General features: G+C 38.5%; 1 pseudogene; it reads left to right on the top strand.

Annotated features, from left to right (window-relative positions):
- Positions 1-6,060: 6,060 nt before the first annotated feature.
- Positions 6,061-8,739, top strand: LOC132524312 (developmentally-regulated GTP-binding protein 1-like; annotated as a pseudogene).
- Positions 8,740-9,332: the final 593 nt, after the last annotated feature.

Genomic DNA, 9,332 nt, shown 5'->3' on the forward strand with positions numbered 1-9,332 from the left:
ATAAGTCCAACTGAATGGGTCCCATACAAAGGGGCAAATAGGAAGCAATGCAAGTCCTCTCCCATATACCATTATATGTATCTTCCTACGAGAAAAAGGACATTTCGGGCTTCCCTGGTGGCGCAGTGGTTGGGAGTCTGCCTGCTAATGCAGGGGACACGGGTTCGAGCCCTGGTCTGGGAGGATCCCACATGCCGTGGAGCAACTGGGCCCGTGAGCCACAACTGCTGAGCCTGCGTGTCTGGAGCCTGTGCTCTGCAACAAGAGAGGCCGCGATAGTGAGAGGCCCGCGCACTGCGATGAAGAGTGGCCCCCGCTTACCGCAACTAGAGAAAGCCCTCACACAGAAACGAAGAGCCAACACAGCAAAAAAATTAATTTAAAAAAAAAAAAGAAAAAGGGCATTTCACCAATTTGCCAAGTAGGTAAGGAATTTTCACAACTACTAAAGTAAAAGTTAGCCATATATGGATTATTCCTAGGAATAATTTTGCTTGAAAGGGATTTATGTCTCAACTAGTAGCAAATAGTCAGTGCAGATCATTTGAACATAGTTTGCACTGTAAATTTTTGCTGAAAAGGCTTTCCAAATGATTAGTGAAGACTTTTAAATATATCATACATTCATATATATCTTTACTTCTTTTTTCTTGTTATTTATCTTCTAAGTGAGAATTTGTCTTTCTAAATTTGCACAGCAAATACTTTGTTTTATTAGATATATTCCAAAAAGACACTGTTTCCAGTAAATGGAATATTTAGCATTATATTTATCTATCATGTATCTTTGTTTTCTCCTGAATGTTATACACAGTTTCTCTGCTATTATTATTGTGTAATATTTTGATTGAATTACATTATTAAGAACTACCTAAATTCATTTTAGGTACAGTTTAACAAATCAAATTTAAATGTTTTGTAGATACCATAAAATTCCCCTATGAGTCAGTGCTGCATGTTGGGTTCAATTATTGAACTGTAGCTAGATGTGTCAAGAGAAGAGAACCATTATTTTCTGAGAGTATGCTCTCAATTTTATAACCCCTCCAATCTCCTTCTATTTTCAAGACCAAAGGAGAGGTGTGAAGGGAGGTGCAAGAGCATCTGACCCAAATACTAGGTGAGAGAGAGACCCGTGCCTATGTCTTAGCAAAGTAAGGAAGGGTGACATTTTACCATAAACAAAGAACTCCTGAAATTCATCAATGCTGTGAAATCTGAGAGTGAGATGGCAGGGCCAGAGGTGATAGGAAAACTACACGGGTCTTAACAAAACTTATAAGAGGACATTATCTTTCTTTCCAAATGCTCAGTTTAAATTAGTTCCCCATAATTGGTGTAGAAAATAAAGAGAAATATATCTTTACCCTTCAAACAGCTTGATAAAATCTTACATCTGTAGCTAACCAGAGTGTGCAGGTATGTCAGGAACCCCACTTAAAAGAAGTAAATAAGAAGTGTATCTACACAGCCTATCTAAACAAAATCCTAAAAATTTGTTTTGTGGAGCTGAATGGCTAAGATGAGCTGTTATATTAATCAAATTACATAAGAAATAGCCAAATGTCTATTTTGTGCTGTGTGGAGACAGACACTAGCAATCCAAGCTAGGGAGTTTTAATAAGGAGACTTAATTAAGACACACATCTTCAGAAACATGAGTCTCTGCGAAAAATCACTGCCAAACTCAGTGCTAATTAGCAAAGATTGGGAATTCAGAAAATCTGGCTGTTAGAAAAAAGTATGCTAAAGAGTAACTATAGAGTACTGCCCACAGAGTATATTGTTGGGGTTTTGATCCTGTGACAGAAACTTGTAGATCTGGACAGCAACAGGTCTTTGAATGATGCCCAGCCAGTCTTCCCCACTAAGAGCAGAGTTCTTCCAAAAACATCCTGACACCTGGGAACCTCAAAACGGACTCATTACATTCTCTGGCTATCCTTTCAATTTTTGAATAGCTCAATTTAATTGTAAGTATTGTCTTCAACTGAACCAAATCTGTCTCTTGGAGGTTTTCATTTATTAATTCTGGCTCTGTGAAATTATCCAGATGAAGTCTAACCCCACTTCTCCATACCTCTATCTGTTATGTTTCCTCTTTTGTAGCACGACAGGATTCCCTGTTGTTTCTACCGTCCCTCATGTAACCCTGCTTCAGACCTTACCACCATCTGGGTCAGTATCTTCTGAAAAAGATCCAGTTGCTGTTTTTCTTAAAGCTGTGGTGCCTCAAAATGTAATCTATTCAGTGTGTCTCCAGTCCTCTGGACTCCAGAATTTTGTAATTGCTACCTAAGTTTGTATTAACATTTTGGCAGTTACAACACACTGTTGGCTGATTTTGAACTTGTAATCAACTAAAACACCTGTCTTTTACTTACGAACAGCTATTGAGCCAGGTTCCTCTATATTTTGTACTCCACCAGTTGATTTTTAAGTCCAAATTTGTTTCATTCTTATTGAACAAATGATCAATGTCCACTTGTAGAAAAATTAGAAAACGCAGCAAGATAACCAAGATAAGCAAGAATATAAATTAAATATAAATCATCCCTTTATTCCAAACATTTGAAGACAACTGCTATCTACATTTTGGTAAATACTTTCCCAACTGCCTTTTCTATGCATACATATGCTGATTGTTGGATATTTATGTGAATTTTTGTCTACACACACAAAATATAATTACATACACTCTTATGATCTACCCTTTTTCTAAGTTGCACTTTGTAAATACCTTTAAAATTTTAAGATACATATTTATTCATCTATATTTTCCTTTGAAATAGCTTCACAATACTCCAGTTTTAGATGTAACATTGTTCCAGGTACCATGGCTGTGTAACAAACCACTTCAAACTGTAGTGACTTAAAACAACATTTATTTTGCTCACAAATCTGCAATCTGGAAGCGCTCAACAACTTGTCTGCTCTAGTTAGAATCAGCTGTAGTGGCTGAAAGGCTGGAGGCTGGAATCATCTGAAATCTCATTCACTTATATGACTAGTAGACGCTGGCTGTCAGCAACAATCTTAACTGGGGCTTTCTGCTAGGACACCTAAAGATGACCTTGCCATGCGGTCTGGGCTTCCTTACAAGCTGGGTTTCAAGGAAGAAAAGCCCCAAAGGAGAGAGAATCAGGTGGAAAGTCATACTGCCTTTAAAAGTCATCCAATTTCACTTTCATCATATGTTATTCAGTGAGGGAGCCACAAAGTCCTGCCTAGGTTCAGGGGAGGGGAAAATGTAAATGGGGGAGTGACAAAGTTAAGGAAGAGCACGTGGGACTGGAAATACTGTTATGGCTATCTTTGGAAATCACTATCGCCACAGCCATAATTCATTTCACCTACTTAATACTGTTTAAAATGTCCACCATTATAAAAAATGCTTCAACACAATTCTCAAATAGACATTTGCATTTACACAATTATTTCTGTAGGATATTCTGAGAACAGTGATTACAAAGTTTAAGCACATTTTTAAGGCTTTTGATAGATATTGGCAAATTGCCATTCAGGAACATGAATGGCAATTGAGACCCCAATCATCAGTGTACGAATGGAAAAGCCCATTTCTTAACTCTAGCTTAAACACTGCATATTATCAGACTTCTTAGTATTAGCCAGTGCTATAGTATTGTTATTTAAATTTGAGTTTGTTTGATTACTAGTACATTTGAACATTTTATACGTCTACTGATTATTTGTATTTCTTCTTAGAAATTGCTTTTTTCTTGGCCTTTGATCACTTTCCTTTTGATCTCTCTTTGAAGTATTTTTTAGAGAATTTTATGTATTAACATTAAACCTTGTCAAATATATTGCAATGCTTTTCCTGATTTCTTATTTGCCTATTATACTTTATGTAAAGTTCTGATGTTTTCCTGTTTTCAAAAGAATATTCATTTCTTAATAATGGTTTATTTGAGGTCTTCTTCAAGACCCACACTTACACAAAAATTCACCTATATTTTCTTCTAATACCTTTTTTAAGACTTAATTTTTATATAAAATCCTTAATAAATCTGAAATTTGGGTGTATGGGAAGAAGTAGAAAACTACATTTTTTTTCTAAATATCTCTTTTCTTGAAAACCATTTAAAAATTAATCATTTCTCCTATTCTTTACTTATTTATTATTTACCATACACCAAATACATAAACATACTAGTTCCTAGTTTTTTAATTTTCTTTATGATTCCATTTACCTGTCTATTCCAACTTGTCTATCAAGCTATTCTACCTATTTATCAATGTATTCTTATGACGCTATTCTAGATACTGCTGCTTTACGGGCAATGATATGTAAACTTTTTTATTTCTTAAAGCCATTTGAGAATCTGATGGATTGTTTGGATTCTATACCTAGAAAAATGCACGTATGGGCGTACACAAAACTGCTTTCATTCAGTTTCCTACGATTATTCATCTCTGAGACCCATATAAGGGGACTTCATCTTTGCATATATCTCATGAATTTTAACTCTTGAGTATTTTATTCTTTAGACTGTTATTGTGAATGAGTTCTTTTTTCCATTTCATTTTGTTATATTTGTTTGTTGACAGCATATAGGAAAGCTGTGGATTTTGTTAAACAATACTTTTTGTCCAGCCACCTTTTTGAATTCTTTCAAATCTAACTGTTTTCATTTTAAATCCTTTGTGTGTTCTATATAGACAATCAAACCATCTGCACTGAATATAATTGGGTCTTCTCTTTCCCAGCATTTAAATATGTTAGAATATTTAAAACATGTATCTTAGCTAGAATATCTAAAACAAGGCTTAATAATAATGGAGATAAAATACTTCTATTTTTATTCATTTTTTGATGCATGAGTTAATGAGAATGCAACTAAAGTTTCACCTGGTTACATGTGCAAGATAAAAATTTTTCATTGTGTTCAATTTCCTTCTGTTTTTCATAAGTTTTTCTTCTATTCCCAGTTTGTTAAACATAAATGCCTCTCAAAGTTTTTATTTAGATATAATTCACTTACCAAAAAATTCATCCTTTTAAAGTGTACAATTTAGTGGGTTTTAGCACAGCCACAAAATTATGCAACCATTACCATTATCTAATTCCAAAACATTTTGTCACTCCAAAAGGAAATCATTCCTTAGTAGTCACTCCCCATTCCCACTTACCCCAGGCCCTGGTAACCACTAACCTATCTTCCATCTCTATGAATCTGCCTATTCTGGACATCTCATATAAATACCTTCTTAGTGAATTCAGCCCATTATTTCAAGTCTAATGATATTTCTGAATTCTGATTCTACTCCAGATCATATTAGCTATTAATTCTTTAATGCTAGATGAATGTTGATCAATTTCATAAGTATGCCTCTGCATCTTAAGTCATTAAAAAATGTCACAGAAATGTGCCAATTATTTGTGCAATTTCTATGTAGGCATCTCCTGTTACATTGGTATAACAAGCTAAAAATTTACTCATCTTTAGAATCATCTTGTCTGCATGCCTGTATTTTGCCTAAAAAACTGTTAAGTGATTAGCTAAAAATACAACATATTGTTTCTGCTGTAGCAGCCAAACCCTGCCAAATGCTGAAATTAGAGTTTTGGAGGCAAAGTTTACTCTAAGTCACTACATATTAGTTCTAATCAATGCACCTTGCTCTGTATGTGAATAAACTATCTCTTTCATAACAAAGGCCAAACTCTTTTCTAGTATTAACTACAAACCTAATGACCCACAGTTTTTAAAACAAAACTTTAAAAAAAATATCAAATTGTTACAGTTTTTCCCTACTCTAAATTCTGTAAGTTTTCCCTTTTCCATAATACCTAAAAATCATAGACAATGGGCCAATTGCTAAATATCCACTTTAGTGTCTGCTTTGTAAACACCACAGCCTAGATGGATAAATGGTGAAAGGGAAAACAGTATAATTCACATCAATCTGCCAAGTTGCTAGTGGTTCTTGACCCACAGTTTATGAAACCTTCCATATTGAATTTTATTATATTCAGAATATCATTCCTCCCTCACACATTTGATCACTATAAATTATTACGAAAGATGAAGAGTCATGGACTCTGACATGCATGGCATGAGCATAGGAAAGGGCCAAGGAATGGTCCCATGTAGCACTTCGGCTCTTCAGGCCCCCTACCCTCAGATGGGGCCCAATGTCTGCTTCTGGGGCAGGGCTGGACCTGCCACCAGTCCCGGAGCGGGTATGGAGGCTCCTCTGTCCATTCAAGCTCCTCTCACGGCCCAGTCCTTCAGGCCCCCAGTGCTGTCAGCTGCAACATGGCATTTGGACAGAACTGGCTTCCCACCAGGGTGGGGCCTCAGACTCAGAAGTTATCCATCCTCTGGAATCGGTCTCTTTCTAATTCCTTCTTGTAAAAGAGCTTGACCTCCCAGCTCACCAGGCCTTTGGTCTTACGTGGATGTGTGTATACATACATGTGTACCATAGAACCAAAACAAAAATGGAATCACTTTTGTTGGGGACAAAATGGAGTTGGCTAATGCAGGCACATTAACGAAAAAAAATGAAGCTTAACCTTACCTAACATTAGCTACAGGAATTTACAGTTCTCAGAAATTAGCAGAGGACGCCAGCCAATCCGCAGATGCCAAATCTGTTCACACCATCTCTGGCACTCCTTGTTCCTGACTCAGCTACTCTGAGCCAAATAAGGAAGAAGGCCACCAGGCTTCAGCTGAAAAAGACAAATTCCGCATTTACCCCTTTAGTCCTTACTAGTCCCTTGTGTTATTTCACTTTCTTCTTTTTTTTTTTTCATTTTCTTTGTAATATCAATGCCTTTGTTACTGGTTTCTAAGAACTCATTTATGACTAAGAATGTTAACTATTTGTCATGCAATGCAAATGAAATGCTGTGTTTTATTGCCATCAATTTACTACGGTGGGGCTTCTCTGGTGGCGCAGTGGTTGAGAGTCCGCCTGCCGATGCAGGGGACACGGGTTTGTGCCCCGGTCCGGGAAGATCCCACATGCCGCGGAGCGGCTGGGCCCCTGAGCCATGGCCGCTGGGCCTGCGCGTCCGGAGCCTGTGCTCCGCAACGGGAGAGGCCGCAACAGTGAGAGGCCCGCGTACCACAAAAAAAAAAAAAAAAAAAAAGTACTACGGTGTTCTGTATTTTGGTTATGTATTAAAATATAATCATGTAGTGTTTAAAAACAAACAAACAAAACACCTTTAGTCAATAACTAGCAGGGAACTTATTGCTCCCGCAGCCTTGAGTTTCCCGGTTTTGCAGGTCGTAAGCCTTGCAAACAAACTCATCTTTCTGCTTTGTTTTACTGTGTGTTTTTGAAAATACATACCTGTGTGCGTATAGGGGCCAGAACAGAGGTCCAAACTCACTGACGCAGTCCAGGACCCAAAAAAGAAATGACAGAAAACCTTCCTCCAAAAACGGCGGAATTGGAAGGGTGTCGGCGAAGAGACCTTTCCGCGCGCGCTGTATCGTCGCGCTGAATAGAAGACACACACCCTGAACTTTCGCGAGAAGTAGGAAGTATCGCGCCGGCGCAATGCAGTAGCTCCTGCTGGCTTTGGCAGGTTCGCTGGCGGGTATGTGACAGAAGCACTCAGTGTGGAGGCCACTGCACCCCCGGGGACTCGCCATTAGGAGCAGCACCTTAGCCAACACCTCGGAGATCGAAGCCGAGATGGCTTAGACTAAAAGAACAAGACCACAGCACACCACTTAGGGCTGCTTAAGGCTCGCTCTGGTAAGCTTCGCGGAGAACTCATTACTCGAACAGGTGGTGGTGCTGGTGAGCCGGAAGGTTTTGTTGTAGCCAAGACAGGTGGTGCTCGAATTGGGTTTGTGGGCTTTCTAACTATGAGGAAGTCAGCCCAGCTCAGTAACTTGGCAGGGGTATATTCTGAGGTGGCAGCCTGAATTCACTACTCTAACCACTGTGCCCCGTGTCATCAGAGGGGCCAAGATCCAGCTCCTGGATCTCCCAGGTATCATTGAGGGTGCCAAGGATGGGAGAGGCAGAGGCCATCAAGTCGTTGCAGTGGCCCGAACATGTAACTTGATCCTGGTTGTTCTGGATGTCCTGAACTGTTGAGACATAAGAAGATAATCGAAAACGAGCTGGAAGGCTTTGGCATTCACTTGAGCAACAAACCCTCTAATATCGGTTTTTAGAAGAAGATAAGGGACGCATTCATCTGAAAGCCTCTTGCCCTCAGGGTGAGCTGGATGCTGAAACTGTGAAGAGCTTTCTGGCTGAGTACAAAATTCGTAATGCCGATGTGACCGTCGCGATACCACAGCTAGTGACTTCATTGAAGTGGTGGAAGGAAACAGAATTTATATCCCCTGATATCTATGTGTTAGTTAAATAAGATTGATCAGATCTACACTGAGAAATTGCATATCGTCTATAAGATGCCTCATTGCACCCATCTCTGCCCATCACTGCTGGAATTTTGATGACTTGTTGGAAAATATCTGGGAGTATCTGAAACTAGTGAGGACTTAGACCAGACGCAAAGGCCAGTTCCCAGATTACACATCCCCAGTGGTGTTCTGCCTTACCCCAGAACCACAGTGGAGGATTTCTGCTGAAAATTCACGAAAATCTTATCAAAGAATTTAAATACGTTCCAGCCTGTGGTTTCTCTGTGAAACACAAAAAAATGGTTAAAGCCATATGTTGGGGGATGAGGATGTCATTCAGACACGGAAAACTTCCCCTTTCTCCATCTGCTAGGCCAACCCCTGCAGCTTTCCAAATGACCAAGCATCCTACCCCAAACCCCTTCTGGCTTTGGATCAAGATTCAGGAGGGAGATGGAGGCGCCCAAACTGGCACTGCACTTATCTTCATGTCACCTTGTACTTTGAACTGCATAAAGGACCAGGTAGGAAAAAAAAATGACCACATCCATTAGGATTTGTTTATTTATTTATTTATTCTTTATCTATTTGGGAATTCATAATTAAGGTGGTCATAGGATCATAAACATTTTTGAAATCTTGTTCAGGGCATGAGTATGCAAAAATGTAAATAAGGACACCTTTACCTGAGGTGAGGCTAATGAATGTTTAATGAATGCTTGAGTGACATAACCTTACAGTGACAGTGCTCGCTCTGCTTTTCATGCTTGCATATAGGACACATCAGTAATTATTTAAACTTTTATCTTTCATCATTTAATTAATGGAAATAAAGAAAACCTGAATATATTCTATTATTGAAGAAAATGACAAAATATTATAACTACCGAAGAGAAAAAAAATTTGTGAAAGCTCATTTGAGACCAATTTTGTTGTATTTTAAAATATCTGTATTTACAGAAATAC

The sequence above is a fragment of the Lagenorhynchus albirostris genome, chromosome 8 (assembly GCF_949774975.1).
Source record: "Lagenorhynchus albirostris chromosome 8, mLagAlb1.1, whole genome shotgun sequence".
NCBI lineage: Eukaryota > Metazoa > Chordata > Mammalia > Artiodactyla > Delphinidae > Lagenorhynchus > Lagenorhynchus albirostris.